Source organism: Arachis hypogaea, chromosome 4 (assembly GCF_003086295.3).
Source record: "Arachis hypogaea cultivar Tifrunner chromosome 4, arahy.Tifrunner.gnm2.J5K5, whole genome shotgun sequence".
In the NCBI taxonomy this organism is placed as follows: domain Eukaryota; kingdom Viridiplantae; phylum Streptophyta; class Magnoliopsida; order Fabales; family Fabaceae; genus Arachis; species Arachis hypogaea.
In genome coordinates, this window is record NC_092039.1 from 99,344,591 (window position 1) to 99,357,558 (window position 12,968).

A 12,968-nucleotide genomic window follows, 5' to 3' on the forward strand; every position below is an offset into this window, starting at 1 on the left:
CTAAGGAAGCTTCATCTGAAGAAGAAGCTTATGATCCTGAGAACCCTTCAATGGAAGAGGTGAATTACATGGGAGAACCCTATGGAAACACCTACAATCCTTCATGGAGGAATCATCCAAGTCTTTCATGGAAGGATCAACAGAGACCTCAACAAGGTTTCAATAACAATAATGGTGGAAGAAACAGGTTTAGCAATAGCAAGCCTTTTCCATCATCTTCTCAGCAACAGACAGAGAGTTCTAAGCAGAATACCTCTGACTTAGCAACCATGGTCTCTGATCTAATCAAAACCACTCAAAGTTTCATGACTGAAACAAGGTCCTCCATTAGAAATTTGGAAGGACAAGTGGGTCAGCTGAGCAAGAAAATTACTGAACTCCCTCCTAGTACTCTCCCAAGCAATACAGAAGAAAATCCAAAAGGAGAGTGCAAGGCCATCAACATGGCCGAATTTTGGGAGGAAGAAGAGGCAGTGAACACCACTGAGGAAGGCCTCACTGGGCGTCCACTGGCCTCCAATGAGTTCCCCAATGAGGAACCATGGGAATCTGAGGCTCAAACTGAGACCATAGAGATTCCATTGGACTTACTTCTGCCATTCATGAGCTCTGATGAGTATTCTTCCTCTGAAGAGGATGAGTATGTCACTGAAGAGCAAGTTGCTAAATACCTTGGAGCAATCATGAAGCTAAATGACAAGTTATTTGGAAATGAGACTTGGGAGGATGAACCTCCTTTGCTCACCAAAGAACTGAATGACTTGTCTAGGCAGAAACTGCCTCAAAAGAGACAGGACCCTGGGAAGTTTTCTATACCTTGTACCATAGGCACCATGACCTTCAAGAAGGCCTTGTGTGACTTAGGGTCAAGTGTAAACCTTATGCCCCTCTCTGTAATGGAGAAATTAGGGATCTTTGAGGTGCAAGCTGCAAAAATCTCACTAGAGATGGCAGACAATTCACGAAAACAAGCCTATGGACTTGTAGAGGATGTTCTGGTTAAAGTTGAAGACCACTACATCCCTACTGATTTCATAGTCCTAGAGACTGGGAAGTGCATGGATGAATCCATCATCCTTGGCAGACCCTTCCTAGCCACAGCAAAGGCTGTGATTGATGTTGATAGAGGAGAGTTGATCATTCAAGTGAATGAAGAATCCTTGATGTTTAAGGCCCAAGGATATCCCTCTGTCACCATGGAGAGGAAGCATGAAGAGCTTCTCTCAATACAGAGCCAAACAGAGCCCCCACAGTCAAACTCTAAGTTTGGTGTTGGGAGGCCACAACCAAACTCTAAGTTTGGTGTTGAACCCCCACATTCAAACTCTAAGTTTGGTGTTGGGAGATTCCAACACAGTTCTGAGTATCTGTGAGGCTCCATGAGAGTCCTCTGTCAAGCTAATGACAATAAAGAAGCGCTTGTTGGGAGGCAACCCAATGTTTTATAATTAATTATTTTCTTTTGTTATTTTATGTCTTTTGTAGGTTGATGATCATAAGAAGTCACAAAAACAATGAAAAAAGCAAAAACAGAATGAAAAACAGGAAGAAAAACAGCACACCCTGGAGGAAGAACCCACTGGCGTTTAAACGCCAGTGAGGCTAGCAGTTGGGCGTTTAACGCCCAGTCTGGCACCATTCTGGGCGTTTAACGCCAGAAAGGGGCACCAGACTGGCGTTAAACGCCAGGAAAGGGCAAGAACCTGGCGTTAAATGCCAGAAATGGGCACCAGCCCGGCGTTTAACGCCAGAATTGGCTCAAAACGTGTTTTTGAATGCCATTTGGTGCAGGGATGACTTTTTCTTGACACCTAAGGATCTGTGGACCCCACAGGATCCCCACCAACCCCACCACCCTCTCTCTTCTTCACCCATTCACCAATCACCTCAACACCTCTCTCCCAAAAACCCCCCACCTATCAAATCCCACTATCATCTTCACTCCTTCATTTTCACACACCCTAAACACTACTTTTTCCCCTTTTGGCCGAACCACAAAGCCATCTCCCTCTCCTCCATGTCTTCTTCTTCTACTCTCTTCTTTCTTCTTTTGCTCGAGGAGGAGCAAACCTTTTAAGTTTGGTGTGGTAAAAAGCGTTGCTTTTCGTTTTTCCATAACCATTTATGGCATCCAAGGCCGGAGAAACCTCTAGAAAGAGGAAAGGGAAGGCAAAAGCTTTCACCTCCGAGTCATGGGAGATGGAGAGATTCATCTTAAGGGATGCACTTTCCTCCACAAAACTATTGGGAGCAACTGAACACCTCCCTAGGAGAATTAAGTTCCAACATGGGACAACTAAGGGTGGAGCACCAAGAACATTCCATTCTCCTCCATGAAATTAGAGAAGATCAAAGAATCATGAGAGAGGAGCAACAAAGACAAGGAAGAGACATTGAGGAGCTCAAGCACTCCATAAGACCTTCAAGAGGAAGAACAAGCCGCCATCACTGAGGTGGACCCGTTCTTTAATCTCCTTGTTCTTTATTTTCTTGTTTTTCGAAATTTTCATGCTTATGTTTGTCTATGTTTGTGTCTTATGATCATTAGTGTCTTAGTGTCTATGCCTTAAAGTTATGAATGTCCTATGAATCCATCACCTCTCTTGAATGAAAACTGTTTTTATCACAAAAGAACAAGAAGTACAGGATTTCAAATTCATCTTTAAAACTAGCTTAATTAGTTTGATGTGGTGACAATACTTTTTGTTTTCTGAATGTATGCTTAAACAGTGCATATGTCTTTTGAATTTGTTGTTCATGAATGTTAAAATTGTTGGCTCTTGAAAGAATGATGAAAAAGGAGATATGTTACTGAGGATCTGAAAAATCATAAAAATGATTCTTGAAGCAAGAAAAAGCATTTCTATTCAAAAAAAAAAGAAAAAGAAAAACGAAAAAAATAGAGAAATAAGAGTTGTGATCCAAGGCAAAAAGAGTGTGCTTAAGAACCCTGGACACCTCTAATTGGGGACTTTAGCAAAGCTGAGTCACAATCTGAAAAGGTTCACCCAATTATGTGTCTGTGGCATGTATGTATCCGGTGGTAATACTGGAAGACAAAGTGCTTTGGGCCACAGCCAAGACTCAATAAGTAGCTATGTTCAAGAATCATCATACTTAACTAGGAGAATCAATAACACTATCTGGATTCTGAGTTCCTAAAGAAGCCAATCATTCTGAATTTCAAAGGATAAAGTGAGATGCCAAAACTGTTCGGAGGCAAAAAGCTACTAGTCCCGCTCATCTAATTTGGAGCTAAGTTTCATTGATAATTTGGAGTCTATAGTATATTCTCTTCTTTTTATCTTATTTGATTTTCAGTTGCTTGAGGACAAGCAACAATTTAAGTTTGGTGTTGTGATGAGCGGATAATTTATACACTTTTTGGCATTGTTTTTAGTATGTTTTTAATATCTTTTAGTTAGTTTTTAGTATATTTTTATTAGTTTTTAGTTAAAATTCACTTTTCTGGACTTTACTATGAGTTTGTGTGTTTTTCTGTGATTTCAGGTATTTTCTGGCTGAAATTGAGGGATCTGAGCAAAAATCTGATCCAGAGACTCAAAAGGACTGCAGATGTTGTTGGATTCTGACCTCCCTGCACTCGAAGTGGATTTTCTGGAGCTACAGAAGCTCAATTGGCGCGCTCTCAACGGCGTTGGAAAGTAGACATTCTGGGCTTTCCAGCAATATATGATAGTCCATACTTTGTCCAAGATTTGATGGCCCAAACCGGCGTTCAAAGTCACCCTCAGAAATTCCAGCGTTAAACGCCGGAACTGGCACCTAAATGGGAGTTAAACGCCCAAACTGGCATAAAAGCTGGCGTTTAACTCCAAGAAGAGTCTCTACACGAAATTGCTTCATTGCTCAGCCCAAGCACACACCAAGTGGGCCCGGAAGTGGATTTTTATGTCTTTTACTCATCTCTGTACACCCTAGGCTACTAGTTTTCTATAAGTAGGACCTTTTATTATTGTATTATCATCTTGGTTCTTCTGGTTCCCTCTCTGGGGCCGAAACCAATGATCACTTTTGTTCTTATGTATTTTCAACGGTGGAGTTTCTACACACCATAGATTAAGGTGTGGAGCTCTGCTGTACCTCGAGTATTAATGCAATTACTATTGTTCTTCTATTCAATTCCGCTTGTTCTTGTTCTAAGATATCACTTGTTCTTCAACTTGATGAATGTGATGATCCGTGACACTCATCATCATTCTCACCCATGAACAAGGTGACTGACAACCACTTTTGTTCTACAAGCAACCAAGGCTCTAGTGAATATCTCTTGGATTCTTTAACCGGAATCTTCGTGGTATAGGCGAGAACTGATGGCGGCATTCAAGAGAATCCGGAAGGTCTAACCTTGTCTGTGGTATTCTGAGTAGGATTCAATGACTGAATGACTGTGACGTGCTTCAAACTCCTGAGGGCGGGGCGTTAGTGACAGACGCAAAAGAATCACTGGATTCTATTCCGGCCTGATTGAGAACCGACAGATGAATTCCGCTATGCTGTGACAGAGCATATGCAATCGCTTTCACTGAGAGGATGGGAGGTAGCCACTGACAACGGTGAAACCCTTGCTTAAGCTTGCCATGGAAAGGAGTAAGAAGGATTGGATGAAGACAGTAGGAAAGCAGAGAGACGGAAGGGAAGGCATCTTCATGCGCTTATCTGAAGTTCCTACCAATGAATTACATAAGTATCTCTATCTTTACTTTATGTTATTTTCGTTCATCACCATATCCATTTGAGTCTGCCTGACTAAGATTTACAAGGTGACCATAGCTTGCTTCATACCAACAATCTCCGTGGGATCGACCCTTACTCACGTAAGGTATTACTTGGACGACCCAGTGCACTTGCTGGTTAGTTGTGTGAAGTTGTAGTGATCACAATTTCGCGCACCAGAGATCCTCTTGTCATGCCACCTTTTTGCTCTTTCTTTGTATATTCTGGCATTTTCATATGCCTCCAGTCTGAACTCCTCCAATTCATTGAGTTGTAGTAGCCTCTTTTCTCCTACTGCTTGAGCATCTAAATTCAAGAGTTTAGTGGCCCAAAAGGCCTTGTGTTCAAGCACCACAGGGAGATGACATGCTTTCCCATACACTAGCTGAAATGGAGATTTTTCTATGGGCATTTTGAATGCTGTCCTGTATGCTCAAAGTGCATCATCTAGCTTCCTAACCCAATCTTTTCTTGTTGTTCCCACAGTTTTCTCAAAAATCCTCTTTAGCTCTCTGTTAGCAAGTTCAGCTTGCCCATTTGTTTGTGGGTGATAAGGTGTTGCCACTTTGTGAGTAACTCCATATGTATGGAGAAGAGAATTTAATTGCTTGTTGCAGAAGTGGCTTCCCTCATCACTTATAAGTCCCCTGGGCACTCCAAATCTAGTGAAGATGTTTCTCTTTTAGAATTGCAAGACCACGTTGGTATCACATGTAGTGGTGGCTATTTCTTCTACCCATTTTAAAACATACTCCACTGCCACCAAAATGTATTTGAATGTGTAGGATGGAGGAAAAGGTCTCATGAAGTCTATTCCCCACAAATCAAAAAGTTCCACTTCTAAAATGAACTTTTGAGGTATCTCATTTCTCCTTGTTAAACTTCCTGTTCTTTGGCATTCATTGCAATGACTCACAAAGTCTCTAGCATCCTTGAAGATGGAAGGCCAGTAGAACCCACTTTGAAGTACCTTTGCAGCAGTTCTTTCAGCTCCAAAATGGCCACCATAGTTTGAGTTGTGACAATGCCATAGTATGTCCCTCATCTCAACCTCTGGTACACACCTTCTTATCATTCCATCTGAACATCTTTTGAATAGAAATGGTTCATCCCAATAGAATAACTTAGCATCATGTAACAGCTTCTTAACTTATTGCCTTGTATACTCTTGTGGGATGATCTTTCCTGCTTTGTAGTTGGCCATGTCTGCAAACCAAGAGGTATGTTGAATTTGCAAGATGTGCTCATCTGGGAACTCTTCATTCACTGATTGAAAGTTGTCTTGACATGTATCTTGTGGCAGTCTTGATAGATGGTCAGCAACTTGATTTTCACTATCCTTTTTGTCCTTTATCTCAATGTCAAACTCTTGTTGCAGTAGTATCCATCTGATTAGCCTTGGTTTGGCATTCTGTTTTGACATAAGATACTTAAGAGCAGCATGGTCAGTGTATACTAAAGCTTTAGATCCAATCAAATATTGCCTAAACTTATCAAAAGCATATACCACAGCTAGTAACTCTTTCTCTGTTGTCGTGTAATTTCTTTGAGCTTCATTCAATACCTTACTTGCATAGTAGATAACATGAAGCTTCTTTTCCTTCCTCTGCCCCAACACAGCACCAATTGCAAGATCACTTGCATCACACATGAGTTCAAAAGGCAATCCCCAGCATGGGGTGCGATGATTGGTGCTGTGGTGAGCTTAGCTTTTAGAATCTCAAAGGCATGTTTACACTCATCATCAAAGAAAAACGGGTTGCTCACCACCAACAGATTGCTTAGTGGCTTTGCTATTTTGGAAAAATCTTTAATGAATCTTCGATAGAATCCAGCATGCCCTAAGAAGCTCCTAACGGCTTTCACATTAGTTGGTAAAGGAAGTTTTTCTATAATTTCTACTTTTGCCTTGTCTACCTCTATACCCTTTCTTGAAATTTTGTGACCAAGAACAATGCCTTCGGATACCATGAAATGGCATTTCTCCCAGTTTAAAACCAAATTAGTTTCTTGGCACCTTTTCAAGACTATGTAAGATGGTGCAAGCAAGCATTGAAAGAGTCACCAAAAACGGAGAAATCGTCCATAAAAACTTCAATAAATTTTTCTACCATGTCTGAGAAGATTGATAGCATGCATCTCTGAAAGGTAGCTGGGGCATTACACAGTCCGAATGGCATTCTCCTGTATGCAAAGACTCCAAAGGGGTAGGTAAATGAGGTCTTCTCTTGATCCATGGGGTCAACCACTATTTGATTATACCCAGAATATCCATCAAGAAAATAGTAATAAGCATGGCCAGCCAAACTTTCAAGCATCTGATCAATGAAAGGGAGGGGAAATGATCCTTTCGTGTGCATCATTCAACCTCCTATAATCAATGCACATCCTCCACCCTGTCACTGTTCGTGTTGGAATAAGCTCATTCTTCTCATTGACAATGACAGTCATTCCCTCTTTCTTGGGTACTACTTGCACTGGACTGACCCACGGACTGTCGGAGATAGGGTAGATGATCCCAACTTTACACAACTTCAGGACTTCCTTTTGAACAACCTCCTTCATTGTGGGATTTAATCTTATTTGAGATTGTACCACTGGTTTAGAATTCTCCTCCAAGAGTATCTTGTGCATGCATATGGCAGGGCTTATGCCTTTCAAATCATCAATGGTCCACCCCAATGCATCCTTGTGAGCTCTCAATACTACAAGGAGTTTTTCTTCTTCCTTTGCACTCAATGTAGAGTTGATGATCACTGGGTAGTTGTCCTTTCACCAAGGAATGCATATTTAAGATGAGGGGGTAATGGTTTTAACTCTTGTTGTGGTGCCTCTTCTTTCTTGGCTTCACTTGGTTCCTCTGGTGCTTCCAATTTGTTCTCTTCTTGTCTTTGAATGTCATGGACTTCCTCCTGTTTCACTTGATGGTTTGTTTCAAGGACTTCTTCAACCAAAGAATTCACCACATCAACCCTCATGCAACTTTCTTTCTCAGTGGGCTATTGCATTGCCTTGAAGACATTGATGGTCATGTGCTCATCATGTACTCTGAAGATCATCTCTCCCTTTTCCACATCAATGATTGTTCTAGCTGTGGCTAAAAAGGGTTTACCAAGAATAACTGAGTTGATCCCCCTCTTCATCCATATCTAGGACTACAAAATCGGCTGGGAATATAAAATTTCCCACTTTCACCAAGAGGTTCTCAACTACACCATTTGGTATTTTGATGGATCTGTCAGCTAGTTGGAGTGACATCCTTGTGGGTTTAAGCTCTTCAATCATCATTTTCTTCATCATGGTAAGAGGCATTAAGTTAATGCTTGCTCCCAGGTCACAAAGTGATATATCAATGGCTATATTCCCAATTGTGCAAGGTATGAGGAAGCTGCCTGGATCTTTAAGTTTTGTTGGCAACCCCTTTTGAATGATGGCGTTACACTCTTGAGTGAGAACCACTGTTTCTTTTTCTTGCTAACTTCTCTTCTTGGTGATCAGTTCTTTAAGAAACTTTGCAAACAATGGCATTTGTTCCAAAGCTTCAGCCAATAGAATGTTGATTTCAATTTCTTAAAGATTTCCAAGAGTCTTGGAAATTGTTGGTCTTTTGTCCCTTTGTGTATCCTGGTTGGGTATGGAAGCTTTGGTTCATATGCTTTTACTTCTTCATTCTTGTTTTCCTGCTGTGGCTTCACACTCTCCTTGTTATCATGGTGGTTATCTTGAGTGGGTGGCTTGCTTTGTGACTTTACATCCTCTTTGCTTGTTTGAGATGTTGACCCCTTTTCTTCATCTTGCTTTTCAGCTGCATCTTGCTCCTTGGGTTTTACTACTTCTTTGTTGAAACTTTCTCCAACTATTTTGCCACTTCTCAACTGCAAAGCTTTACATTCTTTCCTTGGGTTGGGTATTGTGTCACTTGGGAGGACATTGGTTGGCCGTTCAGCTTGCTTGGCCAGTTGTCCCACTTGTCGTTCAAGGTTTTTCATGGTAGCTTCGGACCTCTCTTGTCCTTTGATCAAGTTTTGAGTGGATTAAGAAATTGCTTGTAAAGCTGCCTCAAGATTTGAGATCCTGGTTTCATGATGGTCAATTGGTGATATGATGGGGGCTGATTGTTGTTGCTGGAAGTTATTTGAAGAACTTGTGTGGTAATTTTGTGAGTTGGATGTTAGTGCAGGAAGGTTATTTTGGTGAGTTTGTGGATTATTGTGAGGTGGTTGATGTGAGTTTTGTGCTTTTTGTATTGGTTAGTGTTATTAGTATGGTGATTTTGATTGTTTGTGTTACGGGTATAGTTGGGGTTGTTGTTCTTTTGCCAATGATTTTGGTTCTCACCCCACTTTAGGTTAGGGTGATTTCTCCAGGATGAGTTGTATGTATCACCATGGAATTCATTCTGAGAGAAATTTGAAGTATTATGCATGTATTGAACCTGTTCCTATGGTTGTTCAACAGTAGTTCCGTCACCTTGGCCCCATTCAAGTGAAGGTTGATTTGTTGTATTCACTGATGCTAGTTGAAGGCCATCCATTCTCTTTGTCATCATTTCCATTTGTTGTTGGATTTGTTGGTGCACTAACTTATTCTGAGCCAATATAGCATCAACACCTTCAAGCTCCATCACGCCTTTCCTTAGGGCTGAGTTATGATGCCTCTCTGATGAGTAATAGTACTGATTGTTTGCCACAATCTCAATGAGGTCTTGAGCCTCTTCTGCAGTCTTCATCATGTTGAGTGATCCTCCTGATGAGTAATCTAGTCCCTTCCTTGCTTCTAGATTTAAGCCTTCATAGAAGTTTTGGAGTTTGACCCAATCACTAAACATGTCAGGTGGTCATCTTCTCATTAGTGCCTTATACCTTTCCCAGGCTTCATACAACAACTCTCCTTCCATTTGCCTAAAAGTCTGAACCTCTGTCTTCAACTTGATGATCTTTTGAGGTGGGTAGAACTTTGTTAGGAATCTGCTCATCAAATCATTCCAATTGTTGATGCTTTCCTTGGGGAATGACTCTAGCCATTGAGTGGCCTTATCCCTCAAAGAGAATGGAAATAGCAACAATTTGTAAACATCTGGATGCACTCCATTTGTCTTCACTGTATTGCATATCCTCAGAAAAATAGACAAATGTTGATTCGGGTCTTCAAGAGGTCCCCCTCCATAGGAGCAGTTATTTTGTACCAAGGTGATGAGCTGAGGTTTCAACTCAAAATTGTGAGCATGAACATTTGGGCTGGCAATGCTGCTCCCACAATGTCTTGGGTCAGGGATGGTGTAAGAAGATAACACCCTTCTAGGTGGTCCATCATTGTTAACAGCTCCTTCAGTAGGGTTGTGCATGTCGTCTTCTATGACTTGGTCCTCTCCCTCTGATTCCTCTTCACCGACTATCCCCTTTCCTCTTTCTGCTCTCCTTATCCTTCGGAGGGTTCTCTCGTCCTCAATATTGAATCTATTTACCTCTGACATACACAAACAACACCAATAACAAAAGTGAAGCACTCTATTGCTAGAGTGAAATCAAAGTTAGTGAAACCAAATATCAAACAGTTAGTGGGTCTAACAAAAAGAAAAAAAATGCTTAATCTAAACTACCATTCACTTAATCATTGTCGATATTTTCCAATCCCCGGCAACGGCGCCAAAAACCTGATACGCGAAAATTTAGATTTCACGTACAACCGGCAAGTATACCGGGTCGTATCAAGTAATAAAACTCACTAAGAGTGAGGTCGATCCCACAGAGATTGGTAGATCAAGCAACTTTAGTTAAATGGTATATTTAGTCAAGCAAACATGGTTTGGATTTCATGAGATTTGATTCTTGGATGTAATTGCAGAAAGTTAAATAACAAGGAATTTAAAGAACTAGAATAAGGAAAGAAAATGAAAGTGAATAATTGAAACTTAAAGTGCAAGAAATTTAAATGATATGGAAAATAAATAGCAAGAAAGTAAAGAGTGCAGAATTGTAGAGAGCAGAAAAGTAAATTGCAAGGAATAGAAAATAGAATGTAAGTGACGGAATGATAAATTGCAAGAAAGTAGAAGGGAATTGGGGAATGGGTATTCAAAGAATTAAAGAGCAAAAGAAATGAGAATGAATGATGGAAAGGATCATTAGGGATCAGAGATGCAAATTCTCATGAATTGATGTTGATCAATGCCTTCTCAATCATGGGTATAGATCCATGGCAAAGTGGATAATTGAGTCCCAATCTCTTGGTAACTCAATTTCTCTCAACACAACCAATTGCCACTCTCGTGATCTAATTGTTCATGAGAAGAGATGAAGTTTAATTTCTAATCCAAGCCACACAACTTCCAGAATCTCAACCAAGGGAGGTTACATCTCACATACCAACCAAAGTGTATTGATCAAGGAAATCATGAAAGGATGAACTCTAAACTGAATTATGTAGCTCCTTTCTCAAGTTCACCACATAATTCATATAGATTTAATCCCTCTCTCGATGGTGATTGAATCTGTGAAGAACAATAGTTTCCTCTTAGATGAACCACTTGAATTGAGAAGGAAAAGAAAAGTTATCAACCCATTCAAATGAGCAGAGCTCCTCCCCCTAATGAAAATGGGGTTTAGTGAATCATAGCTCTAAATTCAACAACAAGTGCAAAAGTAAACATTCAAATTGATTAGAGAAGAGTAATGAAGAATGAAGGAGAATTTCTCAAAAACTGAAATTCAAAAATTACAAAAGAAAACTAACTTCCTCTCTGCTATGCTTCCCAAGTGGGAGTGTAGCACCAAGCAGAAAAGCTAGTAAAAGTAACTACTATGATGTAAAATGTAAAAGTGTCTAAGAGTCCTCTAAAGTACAAAACTATTCTCTATTTATACTATTCCTAAAACTCCTTGAAATTCTCCTTTTGGGTTAGCAATTTTGGGCCTTGCTCTTGTTGATTTTGCTTCATGAAAGAATTCTTATCAAACAGAGGCAACAAAGCTCATTTTCACTACTTTGGCCCAATGGCCTGGCGTGTTTGTCAATAACGCCAGCCTTGGTGCACGTTGGCAACGTGAAATGCCTTTTCCTGGGAGTGGGACATGGTGCTTGGGCGTTGTTGCCCAAGTTGTTGCCCAAGTTGTTGCCAAACACTTGCTTGTTCTTCATTCTTACTTCACTTTTTATGCTTGATGTTGCCTAAACTTTGAGCTTCAATCCTTTGCTCCAATATGAACTATTATACATCGTTGGAAAGTTCTTGATGTCTACTTTCCAATGCCACTGGAAATACCTCATTTGGACCTTCCTAGCTCAAGTTATGTTCCATTGAAGAGGGCAAGGTCAGGCTGCCTTGGCTGGGCGTTTCTGCCAAACACGCCACCAATAATGTGCTCAACAACGCCCCTAGCCCAAATTTCTTGGCTTGGGCATTGTTGCTGGAGTTTCCAAGGAACACGCCAGTTTATTTTGGCCCTGGCAATGTGTTCGACTCTCCTCTCTTGGCTCATTCATGCTTCCTTGAATTTCAACCTCATTTCCTTGTTTTTGGGGCTTAAAGATGGCTCTGATTCGAGCTTCCATTTCATGCTTCACTATAGACTATTATATATCATTGGAAAGCTCTGATTGTCAGCTTTTCAATGCAACTGAAAGCACTCAAATTGGATCTCTGTAACTCAAGTTATGCATCCTTGAAGAACGTGAGGTCAGGTTGTCTTGGTTGGAGTTGTTGGTGAAGTTATTGACAAACACGCCCCAAACAACGCCCAATCCTCCCCTGGCTCAAGTTTTTATCCTTGGCGTTGTTGTAGGCGTTGCCAGTAAACACGCCACTTTAATTTCAAGGCAACAATGCCTTCGAGCTCTCCTTGGCTCAATTTCTTGGCCTTGCGTTGCTAAGAAACACGTACATGTAACTTCAAGTTAGCAACGCCCAAGATCATTTTCCATAGTCACCTTGCAGGGACCAGCGTTGTTGTGGCGTTGTTGATGAACACGCCAGTTCATCCTTCACTCAACAATGCTCTCGAGCTTTCTCTAGGGGTGTTTGAAGTGGCCAGCGTTGTTGCTGGCGTTGCCAAGAAACACGCCCTCTCCAACGTGCTAGTGAGCTCCTCCTAGCCACAATTCTTTGCCTGGCGTTGTTGTGGGTGTTGCCAGGGAACACGCCAGTTCATTCCCTGCCTGGCAACGCTCTCGAGCTCCCTCTCTTGCTCCTTTCTATGTTCCTGGCGTTGTCTACAAACACTCCGAAGTTGGCA